This window comes from Lissotriton vulgaris, chromosome 1_1 (genome assembly GCF_964263255.1).
Source record: "Lissotriton vulgaris chromosome 1_1, aLisVul1.2, whole genome shotgun sequence".
NCBI lineage: Eukaryota > Metazoa > Chordata > Amphibia > Caudata > Salamandridae > Lissotriton > Lissotriton vulgaris.
Genome location: NC_141685.1, coordinates 213891714 through 213911227, shown reverse-complemented (window position 1 = coordinate 213911227; position 19514 = coordinate 213891714).

Sequence of the window (19514 nt, the reverse complement as noted above, 5' to 3'; positions counted from 1 at the left end):
CCTTTCCAGGGCACTATATTACATTTTCAAGTGTTGCATCAAGAATGTTTGCCCTAATAATGGGCTTAGCTTCATTGTAATTAAAAACAATGCTAGCAGATTGACCTTTTTGTCTTCATATTTGATTTATCTCGATGTTTTGTAAATAACTTTTGAATGATTACTGGTACCCCTCTTTCTCAGCAATATACATACCCAGGTCCCAGTGACGATATTGGGTGAACCCTTTTGTTGTAACTCTCTTCTGTATTTAACCACTAAAGATGTGCATGAACCTTTACCCTGGACTGATGATTGCCAAAATGCTTTTGGCTCTTTGAAATCAGAGCTTTGCTCTGCACCCGTTCTTGGCACTCCTGACTACCAAAACACCTTTTGTGCTTTATGTTGTGTTGCATAACGTCGCCAGAGCACACCCTAGCTGTTTAGGGGCTACTCCTGCGGTCCAGTGGCTATTCGACAGTCGGAAGGGCTCGTTCTGAACACTGACCTCACAGTGATGGTACCGCACGCTGTGGATACATTATTGAACAAAACAAAGACCCAGCACCTTATGAGTGCGCGTCTTACAGGGTATGAATTGACTTTGTTTGCTCCAGAAGATATCCTCACGCTGTGCAAGGACCCCCATTGCGGACCTGCACCCTCTGGATTACAGATTCTTGTACCTGGGCATTGTTCCCCATTGACCCCACAGTAATTGGGCAGACTATAATCCCTAGAAAGTCACCAATGTCAGTAGACTTTCTTTAAAAACGACCCTCACCATATCCGGACTGGGGCTTAAGCTGATTTACTAATTCTTTAGGCAATTATTCCTTGTCCTGAGGATGAACCAATAATATGTATGGTTCGAAACGTCGTCGACAATCAGTACACTAAATGCAGAGTTAACATATTATTTGTACATGCATGTGTGTACAATGTGGATTATCACTGTTGCAATTTTCATCGATTGATAACCTGCTGTTGCCTGAATATTCCCTCCTCTTTGTTCTGTCCCCCAAGTGTGTTGGTTGGACATCGGCTGGTGTCCCACTTCCATCGCACTGTGTGCTTCATTCCCTTGTTTTACACTATTTTCATCAAGAAATTAAAGTGTCCGGCTGGGCATTCTTAACAATATAGTTCTATCGAGTCTATATTTATTGTTCTAATTCTCCTTCCTTTCTAAGGACCGCTGTCTTTTGAAATAAACTGCACCCGTTCTTGGCACTCCTGACTACCAAAACACCTTTTGTGCTTTATGTTGTGTTGCATAACGTCGCCAGAGCACACCCTAGCTGTTTAGGGGCTACTCCTGCGGTCCAGTGGCTATTCGACAGTCGGAAGGGCTCGTTCTGAACACTGACCTCACAGTGATGGTACCGCACGCTGTGGATACATTATTGAACAAAACAAAGACCCAGCACCTTATGAGTGCGCGTCTTACAGGGTATGAATTGACTTTGTTTGCTCCACACATTACGATTAAACGATGTGCCACTCTGAACCCTGCTACGTTACTACCCCTCCCTTCGAACGAGAAGAATAATGATGTTCATGATTGTATATTTCGGACGGCGGAAGAGACGAAGGGACGGGTATACCTGACAGACAATCCTCTATCTGACCCTCAAGGGGAGTTGCTTGTCAATGCCTCTTGTTTCAAATTACCAGATGGCACGACAACTGCTGCATATGCGATAATTACTCTACACACTGTAGTTGAGGCTTCTCGAGTACCCTATCAATAAGCACAGGCAGCTGAGTTAGTGGCATTGCTTCGGGCATGTGAGTTAAGTGAAGGATTGAGAGTAAATATTTACACCGATAGCCAGTACGCCTTCGGCGTGCCTCATAGTTTTGGCCGACTTTGGGCCGAAAAAAGTTTTCTTACTTCCCATGGTCAGCGAATACAGCATGGCCCCTTGATTTTGCGATTGCTGACAGCATTGACGTTACCAGAGATGGTGGGTGCAGTTAAATGCAGTTATTTTAAAGGACAATGGTCCTTAGGTAGAGAGTGCAAGAGACAAATGACACATAGACCTTAATGGGTACTATAAACATTCGCTGTCCAGTCAGACAAGGAATTTTAATGTGCAATATAATCAAATATTAGCATACATAAAGAGCGACACAATAATGAAGCGGGACGCAATCCTGCACCCGATCTTGAGGAAAAGAGTAAACAAAACATAAAACATAAAACCTTAGCGGTTTCAGGCAATAGTAGAGCTAATGTAGCTTGAACTAATCATAGAATCAAGCAAGCTAACCAACACAGTGACCACATTTTTAATACAAATCACAAAATACTGGCACTGTTTCATTTTATGACGACGTTTCGATCCCAAGCTCCCAAAATGCAGGGATCATCATCAGGACTAGAAAGAAATTAAATGCCTGGTATTTAACACAATGCCTGTGGGATAAAGAAAAGGGAAAAAACCCAGGGGAACCTGTCAAGTGTAGTTACAATGAGGAATATTACTACTTTCAGCAAGTCAGCATAGCCATGCATAAACTCAATTTGTGCATTTATGAAAATGGCAAGGAATTTAACTCAAAAACTGAAGATTTGTAAATAAGTTACAATAGGGAAGATTACTACTTTCAGCAAGTCAGCATAGCCATGCATTAACTCAATGTTTACATTTGTGTAAAAGCGGCGAGGAATGTCACTCAAAAACAGAAGATTTGTGAATAAAAAATTACATCTGTTAAGGTGGAGTTCAGAAAAGTAAGGAACAATGAAAAGATTAAGTAATTGTGCACTTAAGCCGGTGGGAGTACTGACAAATGAGTCAATATCCTTAAGAGATGCTCAGGTGCATGTACGTGCAGGTGCCGCGTGCGAGGCAACCCTCGGTAGTTTGAACAGTGACAATCAACGTGGCGCTAGAGTGTTAGAAGGGGAGTTTTGTTGTGTATGTGACAATTATAATTAAAGTGTCAACAAACCTTGTTAAGCCGATAAGTTTGTCTGAACAATTGGTGGTTGGTAGTCGGAACTAGAGAAACATAATGGGAAACTGTTCCGTCAATTTCTGTATGTAAAAAATAGAAAAGGTGAAATGACTTGTCCTGTCAATAGGTTTACCTTTTCCTTAGGAAGTGGGATTCCTAGATCTTGATAAAGTGGGCGAGCCAGGATTTGGGCTTCTGCCTTATTTTCGTTATTTTAGGAGCGTCTGCTGGATTCGACAGCAAGCTCCGGGTAGCTGGGGACAAAGGGAGGGAGCGTGTGCGGTAGGGCATAGGGGTAAGGCGCTTACCTCAATGAAGAAATGTGGTGATCCGCCTCTGGTTCCGTGCACGATAGCAGGTACTAAATTCGTACCGTGTCCAGCCGTAGTTATAGGCAATTCACGGCCGCCATCTTAGGTGAGTATGAAGTGGGCAGCGAGGAAAGACTACCCAGAATATATAACAAGCTTTAGCTATATCGTCACAACCTGCTCTCTTCATTGGCTTGTCCTGGGTATCGACATTACCACAGAAACTTTGAAATCCCTAGAAACTGAGATCCTCGACAAAGAGAAACAATTACAGGACTCTAGCAGCACATCAGAAAGCAAAAAACTATTGGAACAAGTGGGAAAAAACATTGCTGACTTCCACAGATTAGAACAAAATAAGAAGTCCAACAAGATTAAAAAAGACATTAAGGCTTATAACGTAGAGAACACTTATCCATACTTACAAAAAGATTTTTTTACAACAACAGATCATACTTACCCTCAGAACTCCAGATCTTGGGGATGCTTTAACAGGCACCAGAACCTGGTTGGTTTCTCGGATACCTCTGCTGATTCCTCAGACGCATCAGACTCTGGCGATGGTCCAAGCACCTCCAACCAGAGGAGGAAGCAATAGTGGGAATTTTTTAGGCAGAGGCCAACAAGACACTGTAGCAGGGTTTCCGTTCTCCCACAGAACTGTGCATAGAGATCTAGAACCTCAGTGAGTTAGGATGATCCAAAACTCATCTCAGTGTCAGAAATCCCCTTACCTAGCTAGCTACAGTGCCTCATGGATCATTATGGAATGATCCATGTCTTAGGCAAACCAGAACATGATCTTTAGAATACCTCAGGAATCGTGGAACACATGAACACTCTTTCGTTATATAATCATTTCAAACCAAAACTGAGAGTCAAAGAACACAAGTGCAAGTTTGAAATATTTATTATTCAATGCAAAGTTCTCAAACGCAGTATCTTGTATAATACCAAAATGCAGATTATAAAAACCATAGTCAGCAGCATAGTCACTAATCCATAGTAAGCAAAAGGAGCTAGCATGATATAATGCAAAACCTATAGAAATCTCTAGCACCTATATTTCGCGCACCCTATCTAGCATATTATTTTATATCTAAGAAGGTCTCATTCGGGCATTAGCAGGGCGGCCCCATACCTCTCAATGTCAGTAGGAGCAGTTCACATCACCAGCTACCAGCTCTCTTCATGCGCAGCACCAAGTGTCTGCGTTCATTCCGTGTAACTCTATCTTAAACCCGCGTAGAGCCCAAAATGTTGGCATCAACATTATTTGTGTTATGTCTAATGTCTAATGTGGTGCGAGGATCAGACTTCCCAGCAACCTTGTGTTAGGTTAATCTTAGAGTGTGCATCTCTCAGTGTGCAGACAGTTGTACCAAGTGTACGAGGCAAAGCTGATAGCATAGGAATAACATATTATTCTCAAATAAAACACCTCACCGCTTCTAGGGTGAAAGCTACAACAACAAGTACGTGTCGTGTGCAAAACTGAAGCCGAAGGCAAAACGGCTGTTTAAACATGTAATACACTCATGCTAACTTAACGCAATATATGTAATGAAGTATCCATATGACACCCCCCCATTGGTCCGAGCACCGCCAATCATAAGGGAAAAGGCAATACTAAATCAGATACAAAAATTGAAAGCAAAATTCAATAATCTTGAGCTAAAATAAGCCAAAAATATGTATGAATGAATATGTATGAATGAATATGTATGAATGCCTACAGTGGCCTTAAATCTAAAAAAAATAACAAAATTCTTGAACCAAAAGTCTTCCGCCAGGTATCAAAAATATGAAATGTATGACCAGGTCGCCTCCTTTCAAATCTTTGTAAGAGAAAAAACCACGGCACTTTATCCGATATCCAAAGTCATGTGCCATCTAGACGTTATCTCCAGCGTCATCACATGAGTGAACTCTCCATCAGCTGAACATAGTCCATCCCTCCGATTCAGCGAGGGGAAAGTTATATTTCACAACAAAGCATTCCTTCCAGGCATCTCACGATTGGAAAGTATATGCAAAGAAAGTTGCAACAGCCTCCAGTATGAAATCACTGCCATCATCCGAAAATAGTTCAGCCATCCAATTTAGCAATGGGAAAGAACATACGTGCTCCTCCAGCATCGGATCCTCCTGCAACGTCAGAGGACAACTCGGTGGGTTCACCAGATCGCTGTGTGTCAGAAAGGCATTCGCCGCTGCAGAGATCTCCCATTGGCCCAGAACTCCATTTATTGCTGCCAAGGCCATAACTCTCTTGCCAGAACAGATCAGCTCGTGAGCCACAACGGGACGCATTAGCTGATCAAAATCGACGTCAGGAGCAGTCCTCAAGCATAGGCATAAATCAATCGCCCAATCGAACTCGCAGCTCAGGCAGTGAAACACAGGTTGGACACACGTGAAGTCGGTGAACCGAAATGACAATCTATAGGCCGTGCTTAATGCTGCAAGCGGCAATGTTCCATAGTAATTGAGCATCCGATTACGGCACAGTGTCAGGAGGCGTTGAACGGCGTCTTGCGCAGGATGGGCATCCATGTTTTATGAAGAAAAACACCAACAGAAAGCCTGCGGCCACAGCCAGCAAAATAGGTATTCCACCAAACAAACTCGAAAAAATAGTGTGGAAAAACGTGGGAATGATACCAAAAACTTTTTCAAACGTAGTCACGAGGCCACTGCTTACTATTTTAAAAAAATGTGCAAGGCCAGTCGTTGAAGAAGCATTAAAAATCTGGTGTACCAGCTCGCAGAAATGAAATGGCAAATCAGTGTTTAAGAGCGCCTGCACCTCTGTGCGGGTGTTGGCTATGTGAAGGACATAAGTTTCCCGGGCCGAACTCAGGGTCACTTGTTTTTGAGACAAAAGGGCCCTTATTCTGCTTAAACCATTGAATTTCGCTTCCAAGGTTGGGATCCGTGGCCAGATGGAGACATCTGAAGAGCCATGCGTGGGTGGGTATAGAACGTTCTTGCAGCACACTACACGCTCTGATACAGTAACTATATAAGCCACACCAATTAATAAACCACAACATAATTCGTTGTTTAAAAGCAAATAACTACCATTAGCTAATAATGTAAATGTGGGAACTACTGCTGGAACTGGCGTGCCTTTTAAAACACATGCTAAATTTGGGCGGTCCTGATTACAAGAACCGTGTAACTGAATGTGTCTACATATCAATGAATGGTCAGGTGACTGTGTGCATTCCTCACCATTAGGATTCACTTCTTTTCCATCTTTTAGACATCTGTATGTGTATGGTAATGACCATGCCTCATGTAGGAATGCATTGCCTAGCGGTTCATATCGTCCTATAGCAATATAACGCATACAGTTAGTAAATTTATATAAAGGGAATGGTAATGTAATTAATCCATGAATAAGCCATGTGGCAGTAGTAGTTTCAGCAACAGAGAAAGGCAAGGACTCTAGCTTTTCAATATGTAGCATAGAAAATGAAGCATCACGCATTGAAAGCATGCGCTGTTTCTCAGTAAGATTAAAAGGAGCAAAAAGGGATGAAACGTTCAATGAGGTCCAGGGAACTCGACCAGCCTTAAGAGTCTGTAGCGTCCATGCAAACTGCATTACAGAACGCAATTGATTTTGACCATGGTATAACGTGGACACTTCATCATGTACAATATCAACAACAGAAGAAACAATATTATCCAATGTGTAAATTCTGGAAGAAAGCATGTTAATACTGTTATCGACCACTGCAAGCACTTTTTCCAAATTTGCTTGATCAATAGCTCTCAGGCGTTTTGCTGCCTCAACTTGTGAAAATTTCCAAATCTCATTGTATATAGCATAAAGAAAGCGTTTAGATCTACCCCTAGCTGGGCCTTTTATAAAATCATTTAAGTCTATATTTTCATTCAACTGGGACAGATGCAGTTTAACTGCAGCCAAAGTGGAATGTTGTAACCAGTTCTGACACAATTTGCCTACTGAATAAGTAGTAACAGTGTGATCTGTTTCAAACCTGGGATCTGGCCTGATGTGTGTAAAACCTTCAAATAAACCCAAAAAACTACGTTGGCAAGCATCAGAGCTTCTTTGCCACAAGAGCCACCCCTCCGGATCAAAATGGGAAACATTAAAGGAGGAATTCTGCAAAAGTGCTTGTATCTCATTGATGGATAATGTAGTGAAATTACTCCAACCTGAATATTCTTCCAAATCAGGGATAGTAGGGGTATATAATTTTTTAGATGTAGCCAATCCAAAACATGTTGTTTGGTAAATAGTCGAATTTAAAAACAACATGTGATTCGGGATGAGACATGCACGATGCAAAGCCTCAGTGCCTTGTACCTGCCAATCTTTGGTACCCCAAACCGATTTAAGGTCAACAGTATCCTTCCATAACTCATAGCCATCTACAGATAACCTATCTAGAAAGGACTTTGAATACAGCATTTTTGTATCAGTAAGTCTGACTTTGGGCATGAATTTCTGGTTTACTTTAAAATAAAACGACTCAGGATTTGATTGATTAAAGTCTGTAAAATAAGAGTATTTTCCCAGAAACGTACTTGAGCTCCCCTGTAAAGGAGCAGGGCAATGTTCCCACTGAGTGTAATTCACAGGAACCCTCCTGGAACTTGTCTTGTGTAAGAAATGATTTCCATAATGTTGATAACAAAACAAATCACCATAATTGACAGAATCTAAGTACAAATCCTCAGCATCAAAGGCCGAATAATATTTCAAATCAGAGAACAATGTTTCTACGGCCTGAAGATCCCAGTCATCAGAATGAATATTTTGCTTAACCACATCTCCCATGTTTACTCTAAGCACATTAGGAACATTAATAACTTCTGTGGGGCCATGTATCTGAAACCTAACCGCATCCCACACAATCCCATCAAGGCCAGGCCAAGCAGTAATTTCTACTGTTTTCAAGTCTCTCCTTAGCCTGTGTGCTCAATGTGAGGAGGAAAGAGGGGCCAATGTTCCATTAAGGTACCGAATTCCTGTTCTTTCTTTCACATAATGGCCATCAATCAAGCGGAAAAAATAAAACACAAAACCAATTGACATAAAAAGATAAAATGAAAATAGTATCAGCCAAACGTAGGTCCAAGGTGGAATTAGAAAATGTTTTTTAAACAACGTGGCATATTTTGCAATAGTCGATGGTTTCTTTGAAAGTTCCGAAACAGAGTCAAAAGAGAATCTGGACTGGTTAGCCAAACGAGCATTTAGATCGGACATAGATAAATCAGCAGGATCTGCATATGTCCGCTCATCAAGGTTAGCAAGAGGAATAGTATTTAATAAAGGATTGGATTTAGCAGGCATCTCGAGGGACACCACCTGATCTGCACCAGATGTAATAGCCAGCACAGAGTTCCTCACCATGGAAGGACAGGAAGCAGCCGGTGTCATACTATGAAGAATCGGCCACCCTGTGTATCTTGACATTGTCAATAGAAATAAATCTGTTTTCTTTACGACCTGGAAGTGGTGGTAAAATGACTGTTCTTGTGCCCTTCACTCCAAGGACTCGAACCGGCTTTCTAAATGAGGGACCAAACTCTTTCTTGTTATCGATCTTCTCTCGAACCAGTTCTCCAACTTGGGGTAGCCAGCCAACTACCGGGATCTGCAACGCATCATCCGACGTGGAGGGCAAGTGTTCCTTTGCAAGACTGTCTCTGGTCATTTGTAGATCCTGTAAAACATTGCAATGTTCATCTACGTCAAAGGCCGCGGCCTGGGCCTGGCAGTCTGCACCATCAAGGTCAGGGACGTACATCTTGATACCAAAGAGCATTTCGTATGGGGTCCGCCCACCCAGAGACCTTCTAGGGAGATTATTAAGCGCACGCTGCACGCCATAGAGGTGGGTCAGCCAGTTTCTACCAGTGCCTATAACACGTGCTGTCAAAGATTGCTTTAAGTCGCGGTTCATTCTCTCTACTACAGAATTGCCCTCAGGCCTGTAGGGACTTGAAAACTTCACCTGTACTCCCAACGAAACCATAGCATCCTTATACGCCTTAGAGGCGAAAGCCGGACCCTGGTCCGAATGGAAAGTACCACAAGCAAAGATTCCCACAAAGACACGCAAATCCTTAATGACAGTTCGCGAATCAGCGCTTCGATGCGGCCATACCCATACAAAGCGTGTGCATGAGTCAACTGCTACTAAGATGTATTTATACGCAGCATCAGAAGAAAAAGGACCGCAGTGATCCAAATAAACACAACCAAGCGGTTTATTAGAGATGTACAACTGTGTCTGAGGCGGACGCGCAGCAGTAGAAGGCTTAATCTGCTGACAAATGTCACACATAAGGACATAATCGCGCGTCTGTTTGTACAGTCCCCGCCACCAGAACCTCTGTTGTAGCTGTGATACAGTGGCTGAGACGCCCGCATGCGCAGACGCCACACCTTCATGAGCCGCTGTAATCAGTGAAGCTCTGCGATCCGAGTTGGGAACTAGACGCTCTCCAACTTCAGGAATTTTCACATAAGGAACCTTATCGGGACTTAAGTGGTATGTGTATTTCGAAGGGAACCCCGCAGGGTATTTACCTCCCTTCGCCGTGGCAGCAACAGCCGCCAAGATGTCGTCATCTATTTTGCTCTTGGACCTCGTGACCGCTGCAACTAAGTATTTTGATACCGCAGACTTCGCTGCCTCATCAGCAAGCGAATTGCCAACAGCGTGGACTCCCACGCGCTGGTGGCCGAGAGTATGAATCACAAACACGAGTGGCAGTTTCTCTTTAAGTTCCGCCACTCGGACCCAGATCATTTTATGTTTTATTGTACTACCTTTGGAATCACGAAAATCATTCTGAATCCAATAGAACAAGTTCTCATTGTAAGACTGGACACAGTAGTAAGAATCACTTACGATTAAAGTCGTCACACAAGGATCAGCGTACTCCAATGCGAGCATCAGAGCACGCAGCTCAGCTAATTGTGCGGTGCAGTCCCCAAGCGTCTGCGTGTGCATGACGCTGGACTTGAACTCATCGTTCACCATGGCACCGACCACAATGGCACAAGCGGAAACATAGGCATGTTTAGAGCCATGCGCAACCTGCGCCGACCCATCCGTGTAAATGATACAGTGGAAATCCTCCAACGGCCGCATTGCTAAAGGAGCAGGATGAACAAATTCATACTGTAAATACTCCTGCGACCGTAAAGCGGCGTCAAAAATAAACGTGACATCCTGAGATGTCAAGGATGTAGCCCACTGAATCCACCGAGGGTGCAAAGCTTTAGAATTTGGTACACTGGCTTTCGTGACCGCCTCCAAGGCCGGACACGGGGTAACCACCAACATGCGTTTTCCCTGTGACAGGGCACGTTCCTTAAGAATTGCCATCTGCACAGCCGTTAAAACTTTCTCCACAGTGGAAAAACGCAGTTCAGCCGAAGTGTACAAGTGTGACTTGTAAGCAATAGGTACAGTATCCCCCTCATTAAAAGTCAGGTACGTGAAACCCACCGTCCCAGGGATGATTCTTATCACCAGGTTGGTCTGGTTATCACGGGTCTGTAAGTAGTCAGAAGTGAGCAAATCAGCCTGCAAGGACTGCAGAATGGCTGAATGCTCAGGCAGCCAGCATGATTTGGAAAAAGATGGTTGTACCAAGGCATATAAAGGCTTGATACGCTGGGCATATTCCGGAATGTATGTCCTCCCGAAATTCAAAAAACCCAGTAAAGACTGTAATTTTTTCAGCGTTGTCGGAGAGCGCAACTGCGCACACTTCTCCAGGAAGTGAGGAGCTAACCCCTTTCCTTCATGGTTAAGTTCATAACCCAGAAACAACACTGTGTACTCCGCAATGTGTGATTTTGCAAAGTTAAACTTGTAACCCATGTCTGCAAAGTTACAAATTATGCTGTTTACTCGACACAGATGCACCCAAAGCTCGTCGTCTGTGAGATAAATGTCATCCACATACGAACATGCAACTGGATCGAATCGCTCCAAAAGAGAGACAATGCGGGCGGAAAACACTCCAGGACTATTTTTATATCCCATCGGGAGTCGTTTAAACATTTTTTGTACGCCGCCGCACGTAAAACTGGTCCATTGGGAACTTAGACCATCTAATCTATGTGCATAAAAACCATTGGAAATGTCAAGCGTGGTTTTGAACCGTTTACGCTCAAGACTATTCACTAGGGCAGAGCCGTGAGTATTCTGTACCGCACAGTTACGGCAATGCGAGTTCAAATGCCGGTAATCCAAAACTAGACGATAAGAGCCGTCCGGCTTGTTAACAGTAAAAAGGGGATTATTCATTGGTGACACACACGTTTCAATTACACCTTGATATTCCAATTGTTCAAGGATAGCCGCGACCGAAGCTTTAGCTTCACGCCGTATGGGGTACTGGGGTTGTGGCTGTGGCTGTGACCGTAAAGGAATCTCATGGCTAGGGGATAATTTATCCCAGCCACACTGATTTCGGTACACAGCCGGCGCAAGCGCCAGAGCCCACTCTTCTGCAAAATGCAGCGCTTCCACTCTCGAGACAGTGTGCGCGAAACTGGGGAGGATTACCTCCTCCCCTCGCGGAGCTGCGAGAACGAAAGGTGGGGGCCAGTCAGCCTCCGAAAGCAAAATGTCATACGTATCTGAAAGATTTTCCCAAAATACCCCTTTTACAGTTCGCTGCATGTCACCTTCAATTAACAGGACAATTTCAAAAAGTCTTTCAGGGGGAGCAACATGTGTATCAGCTGTTTCGATTACAACATAAGTATCAGTCGCTGTCACCTTCAACAGTGGACGGAGGGCCTCTCTCACTATGGTAATCTCCGCCGCGCTGTCCAGCAAGGTCAGAGCCCACGTCAGATTCCGAAGCCGCGTTCTCACTATCTGGGGCATATCGATGCGCCGTTAAGGCAGCGACTTTCTTCTTGGCAAACTGCGGTCTCTTTGGCGTAGAGTCTTCCCGCTGGTCCCCTTCACTTCGCGTGCGGGGCTGGCCACGTCCTTGCTGACCACCCCTGCCCCTGCCGCCCCCTCCACCACCGGTTGACGGAGCCGATGAGTCCTGAAAGGAACGAGGAGAGCGTTGGTCAGATGACTGATATCTGTCAGGCGATTTAATCGTAGCGCGATCGCGCAATTCATAAACTCGCTCCGACTGCGCAGGTTGTGAAGGCGCCGGACTAGAGACCTGTGTCTGTTGTTGTTGTTGCTTACCCTTATTCTGCTTTTTAGGCCAAGTTTGTTTTTTGGACTTGGTCTCTCCACCTGTTTCCGAAGACTGCCCCTGGGGCTGCTTCTTTTCTTTTTCAAGAAAAACCTTCGCACCCTTAGAATTGCGGCCAACCATTTTATAAGCCGCCACAATAATTCTTGCCAGCTGACGGGGTTTCTCGGCATCGGGTACTAACGCCAGACCATTGGCCACCTGAAAGTTCACTGCATCCCCTTTTACATTGGCAAGGATAATACCGCAAACTGTCTCAAATGAACCGTTCAGGCGCATACCCAACTCAACCGCCGACTCAGGTCCGTGATCATCCTGAACACGTTTGAGGATCGCAGACAAGTTCGATACCGATGGTGTGCCAAAGCACCTCGAGTAAACCGCTGCAAAAGTCTTACCCCATGTCTCACAGTCAGCAAGTTCCGGGGCTATTTCCTTCGGTAAACTAAGCGTAAGAATCCGGTGTTTTTCACTCAGAGTCGTATTAGGAAACACAGCCTCTAACTGGTCGAATTTCTCGGCAAGCCAGTAAGGAAATTCATCCGTACTATCTGGCTTTCTGCCCATAACGGAATTCACCAAGACAGGACTGATTTTCAAACCAGCCTGTTCTGCTCGAAGCTGCGCACCTGCGGGGGCTGCGCCTTGAATATTACGACTATTGTAATGAACAAGCGCTCTAATCACTCCAACCGAGACCTCATGAAGACGCCTCAGGTCACCTACGTTACAAGTGGCGCGATTAGGATGAGGAGTAAATCCACCCAAGGCGGGCCAATTTGTGCCCGGAATGGACAAAGGACCTAACCTCGTAGCGTTCAAAGAATGGGGTAGGGCGCCACCAAACCAAACTCCGTGCTGCCAAGCCAAACTCCGTGCTGCCAAGACGGACCGGGAGGGTCGGCCGAGGTTACGGGGAGAGGTCTCCAGGGAGAGCCGTCTCCAACGACTGTACAGATAAGTAACTTCCCCCCCACAGACGGACACCACACAAGGTTGAAGGTTAACGAGACTTTATATGCAATTCTTAGGTTACGATGATGGATACAAGGAGGTCTGGACTCAGGGGTCCCCTCGGTTCTAGTCTCTGGTTTAGGAAAGGGGTAGCGGGACAGTCTTAGTTACCAATGAGTACAAAATAGCTCTCAATCCTCGAGCTCGGCGTTCTAGATGATCGGGCCGTGGAGGAGCCAAGCATGTCCCGAGATGGATGAAGGAAGGACGACGGTCCGCGGCGGAGCCTGCAGGTCCCGGTGGAAGATGACGGTTACAACGGTCCGCGGCCACGCCAGCAGATCCCGACGACGATGAAGGATGAAGGTTACGACGACTGTGGCAGCGCCAACAGGCAGGACGATGGTGCACAGGACAGAGCTATGGCAGCGCCAGTAGTCCGTCCAGGATGAGTTCCTCTTTACGTCTCTCGACTCCAAGATACAACTGCCTTCCTGCTCTGGAGCTGCCCCAGTTATAGGGCTGGTGTGCTTTGATGTCCGGACCCTCGCACTTGGAGGTCGGGAGGTCCGGGATGGGGGAGTCCAGACACCCAGCAGGGGGGTGGAGCCAGCGCCCGGGGAGGCGATGGGCGAGCGGCACTTGGTGGGGGAGAGCCATCGGCACCTCTTTCTCCCATTGACTTGCCAAGTAGTCCGCTCACCTCCTGGGTGGATGGTGGTGCCGGGATGTCTGAGACCGGGCCAGGCCCAGGGTTGAGGTCGATCGGGGGCCAGGCGGCCTCGTGGTGGAGTGTCCAAGATGGCGCCCCAGGATGGGCGCGTGGGCCGGCAGTGGATCGGACCCACGAGGTCGACATGCTCGAGGGCAGGGATCCCTGAGGGGACGGAGGACGTGCAATGGTGGTGTGTGGTACTTGCGTGACCGGGCTCGGGCCTGGTTGGGCCGGGGGAGAGCGGCCCTTCATGTGGCCTGTCCAACATGCGTCCCCCCCAGCTGAAGGCGGGGAGAGTTACCCATCCTCTTGGGGACTCTCCTCGTCGAGGCGGAAGAACCGGGACAGGCCATCCGCGTTGGCGTGATCTGGCCCAGGCCGGTGTTCAACTGTGAAGTCCATACCTTGTAGGGAGATGGACCAGCGTAGTAACTTTGGGTTTTCCCCCCGCATCTGCATCAGCCACTGCAGGGGTCGGTGGTCGGTCTGCACCCGAAAGTGGGTGCCGAAAAGGTAGGGCCGGAGTTTCTTGAGGGCCCATACCACAGCGAAGGCCTCCCTCTCTATGGTGCTCCAGCGTTGCTCCCGTGGTAGGAGTCTCCGGCTGATGAAGGCCACCGGTTGATCAAGGCCTTCGGTGTTCACTTGAGACAGGACTGCCCCAATGCCCTGGTCGGAGGCGTCCGTCTGGACGACGAACTCCCGGCTGTAGTCTGGGGCCTGGAGCACAGGGGCGGAACACATGGCGGCCTTTAATTGTTCAAATGCAGTTTGACACTCTGGGGTCCAGGTGACTTTCTTGGGTTGGTTCTTTGACGTGAGTTCTGTGAGGGGCCCCACTATGGTACCATAGTCTTTTACGAACCGTCGGTAGTAGCCCGTGAGGCCCAGGAAGGCTCGGACCTCGGTTTGGGTGATGGGGGGCTGCCAGGCCTGGATGGCGGCAATTTTCAGCTGTAGCGGGGCCACTAGGCCGCTTCCCACCTGGTGTCCGAGGTAGGTTACAGACCCTTGCCCAATTTGACACTTGCTGGCCTTGATCGTGAGGCCAGCTCGCTGAAGGGCTTGCAGCACTGCTCGGAGGTGGTGGAGGTGCTCGGTCCAATGGTGGCTGTATACAGCGATGTCGTCTAGGTAGGCGGCGCTGAATCCTTCGAGCCCCGCTAGGACCTGATTGACGAGCCGTTGGAATGTTGCTGGGGCATTTTTCATGCCGAAGGGCATGACCGTGAAATGGTAATGGCCATCGGGGGTGGAGAAGGCAGAACGTTCTTGCGCCCGGGGTGTGAGGCCGATCTGCCAATAGCCTGCTGTCAGGTCGAAGATGCTGAGGTAGCGGGCAGCTCCCATTCGGTCGACTAGTTCATCTGCCCGGGGGATGGGGTGCGCGTCTGTTCTGGTGACCGCATTCAAGCCCCGGTAGTCGACGCAGAACCGGAGTTCTGGTGTGGTGCCGGGGGCAGCTGCTTTGGGGACCAGTACGACAGGGCTGGCCCAGGGACTGTCTGAGGGCTCGATGACCCCGATCGTGAGCATCTTGGCTATTTCTTCCTGGATGCAGGCCCGTACCCGGTCTGGCACGCGGTAGGCTCGGTGGCGGATAGGGGGGCTGTCCCCGGTATCCACATCGTGCACACACCAGGAAGTGACACCCGGGGTGAGGGAGAACAGGCTGGCGAACTGTGATAGGAGGGCTTGACACTCCTGGCGTTGTTCTCTGGTGAGGGCCTCTGAGAGCCGGACCCCATCCACGGAGCCGTCTTGCTCTTGAGTCCGTAGGAGGTCAGGGAGAGGCTCGGAGTCTTCTTCAACCCCAGTGTCTGTGGCCATCAGGAGGCTGAGCTCTGTTCGCACAAAGTGGGGCTTTAGTCTGTTAGCGTGGAGGACCCGGAGAGGGTTCCGGGAGGATTCCATGTCGATGAGATAAGTGGCAGGACCCTTGCGCTCTATTACTTTGAAGGGCCCCGTCCATTTGTCTTGCAGGGCGCATGGCTCAGTGGGGGACATCACCCATACCTGTTGGCCAGGTTCGAATTCAATGGATGAGGCGTTCTGGTCATACCATTTTTTCATGTCCTCTTGACTGGCCTCTAGGTTGGCCTTCGCTAGTTCTCTGAACCGCCGGGTCTGGTTGCGGAGGGTGAGGAGGTACCGGAAGACATCTGGAGGGTTCTTTAGCGGAGGCATCTCCCAGCCTTCTTTGACGAGACTGAGCGGCCCTCGCACTGGGTGTCCATATAGCAGTTCAAATGGGCTGAAGCCCAGGGATTTCTGGGGGACTTCTCGATACGCGAAGAGGAGGCACGGCAGCAGCACATCCCACTGGCGACGGAGGGGCTCTTCCAACCCCCCGATCATTCCCTTTAGCGTGCGGTTGAACCGCTCAACGAGTCCGTTCCCTTGAGGGTGATAGGGGGTTGTGAATCTGTAGGTGACCCCGCACTGTTGCCAGAGGGACTTCATATATTTGGAAATAAAGTTCGTGCCTCTGTCGCTGACGACTTCTCGGGGGAAGCCCACACGGGAGAAGATCCCCATCAGGGCCCGGCCGACCACCGGGGCTGTCACAGTTCGCAGAGGAACAGCCTCAGGGTAGCGGGTGGCGTGGTCCACTAGCACCAGGATGAATCGATGGCCTTGTTTTGTGCGTGGGTCCAAGGGCCCCACAATGTCTATTCCGACTCTCTCAAACGGGGTAGTGACCACGGGAAAAGGTTGCAGGGGAGCCTTTAGTTTGCGGCCGCTCTTCCCACTGGCTTGGCACGTGGGGCAAGATCGGCAATGCTGGTGCACATCGTTTCTCATTTTGGGCCAGAAGAAGTGGGTCACTAGGCGACTGTAGGTTTTATCTTGTCCCAGATGTCCTGCCAGGGGGACATCGTGGGCCAGGTTTAACAGGAAGTCTCTGAAACGGAGGGGTACCACTAGTACTCGGTTGCTCCCCAGCTCGGCGATTCTTTGCTCGCTGTACAGCAGATCATTGTCCCCGTAGACCCAATGAGTTCCGGGGGTATCCCCTGCGCTTTGGGCGAGCGCTTGCTGGCGGAGTCCCTCGAGGGAGGGACAGGTCTTCTGTTCTTTGCGAAATTGTTCTTGCGTGGGCCCCCCTTCTTGAGGCCACTGGTCGAGGTTAGCGAGGTCGGTAGATTGAGCTGGTTCGGCGGGAATGTTACGGTCGGTGTTTTCGGCCGGGGCGACCGGAGGCGGTGGCGCCGGCCATTCGGGTTCTTCTGGCTGGTGGTTGGCACGGGCGGCCATGGAACGGGTGGTGACGCACGCCCAGTCTGGGACGCCCAACATCCCCAGGTGTTCCTTTCGCTCCACGGCGGCCCACGGAGAGCTTTCCAGGTCATTGCCCAGGAGGCAGTCTACGGGGGCATCGTCTCGGACCGTCACTTTCAACATGCCGGAGACCCCCCCCCATTCGAAGGGGACGCAGGCCATCCGACACAGGCTCTCCGAGTTATCGGCTGATCGTACAGGGCAGAGAATGTTCGGTAGATACTGTTCTGGGGCCACCAGGTGACAGCGGACGGCTGTTACACTGGCCCCGGTGTCACGAAGGGCTTCGGCCTGGTGTCCATTGATGCTCACCCATTGGCTGTACTTCTGGGTGTTAGCGGGTAGGGGGACCCGCGGGACCATGTCTTTCCCCCCTAAGCAGGCTAGAGTCATGGCGGCTGGCTCCCACTCTTGATGCTCTTGTTCGTACTCTTCCTGTTCCTCGGAGATCTGTTCTTCCCCTAGGGCTGCAGCGGCCACTTGGCGGGGTCTTGGGCTCTGGTACTGCGGGCAGTTTGGGTCGTTCGCATAGTGGCCGACTCGTTGACATCGGTGACACGTGACATTGGCTCTGTACCCCGGTCGCGCTGGGGTGCTGCCCCGGTTGGCCGGGGGGGTGGTGTTGGTAGCGGGGGCGACCGGGGCGTTGTCTCTTCCTCGCCCTTGGCCCCCTCCTCCTCCTCTGGGTCGGTGCTGACCATTGTTGTTCCGGTTCTGTTCGTAGGACCCATTCCGGCCCACTCTGGTGATCTCCCACCGGTCAGCTTCGGCTGCGAGCTGCCGGGGATCCGTTAACTTGCTGTCGAGGAGGTGTTGGCGGAGTTCAATGAAGCAATTGTTCGACAGATGCTCCCATACCATCAGGTTAAATAGTTGCTCGTAGGTCGTGACGTTGCTTCCTCGGATCCAGCCCTCGAAGGCTCGGCTAAAGTATGTTACATAGTCCACCCAAGTTGTACCCGGGATGCGGGTGCAGTCTCGGAACCTCTGACGGTACATCTCGGGTGTGAGACCATAGCGGGTGAGGAGGGCCGCTTTCATATGGTCGTAGGAGGTCATCTGGTGGTCCGGGAGCTGTAGTAGGGTGTCGCGGCCCTCATTGAGGAATCTTCCCCAGAGACCGGCTCCCCAGTCGCTTCTATCGATCCGGTGTGCAGTCATAGCGATTTCATAGGCTTTAAACCATTGCTGGATGTCGTCCTCTCTGAAGTATTCTCGGACAACATCCTTGGGGATGTGTACCTTTTTGTCTGTGGCCCCTGGGGTGGGGGGTCACTCGGGCACCCCTGCTTCTTTATTCTGCTCGCGTAGGTTGATCTCGGCTAGGTTTCGTTCGTGTTCGTACGCTAGTTTTTTTTCCTCGAGCTCCCTTTGTCTCTGTTTCTCCTCTCTTTCTTCTCGGAGACGCAGGTGCTCTAAGTTGATTTTTTGTTCGGCCAACTTAAGTTCAACGTCCATTTTAAGTCGGGCCATTTCTAGTTCGTGTAGTCGGGTCCTTTCTCTTTCCTGGATCTCGTCTTGCGAGAGACCCGTTCTTTGCTCTTCCGGGGCCGTGGTCGTTTTTTCTACGGTGCTTTGATCAGGGGTTCCGGCAGCCCCGGTTTCTGCCCAAGATTCTAGGGCATGCTTAAAATCGTCCTTGGTACTCAGTCCGGTGGTAGCGATACCCAGTTCGATGCAGAATTGTTTAAGTTCACGATGGTTGTACTCCCCCAATTTCTCCATTTGGAATTTCTCGGTTGATCCGCTCTCTTTCGTGGTCATTGTGACTCCGTCGTGGGGTGAGCTACTCTCTGTACGTTTATGCGGTGATTCGGATCGCGCCGCTGGCCACCAATGTTAGACGGACCGGGAGGGTCGGCCGAGGTTACGGGGAGAGGTCTCCAGGGAGAGCCCTCTCCAACGACTGTACAGATAAGTAACTTCCCCCCCACAGACGGACACCACACAAGGTTGAAGGTTAACGAGACTTTATATGCAATTCTTAGGTTACGATGATGAATACAAGGAGGTCTGGACTCAGGGGTCCCCTCGGTTCTAGTCTCTGGTTTAGGAAAGGGGTAGCG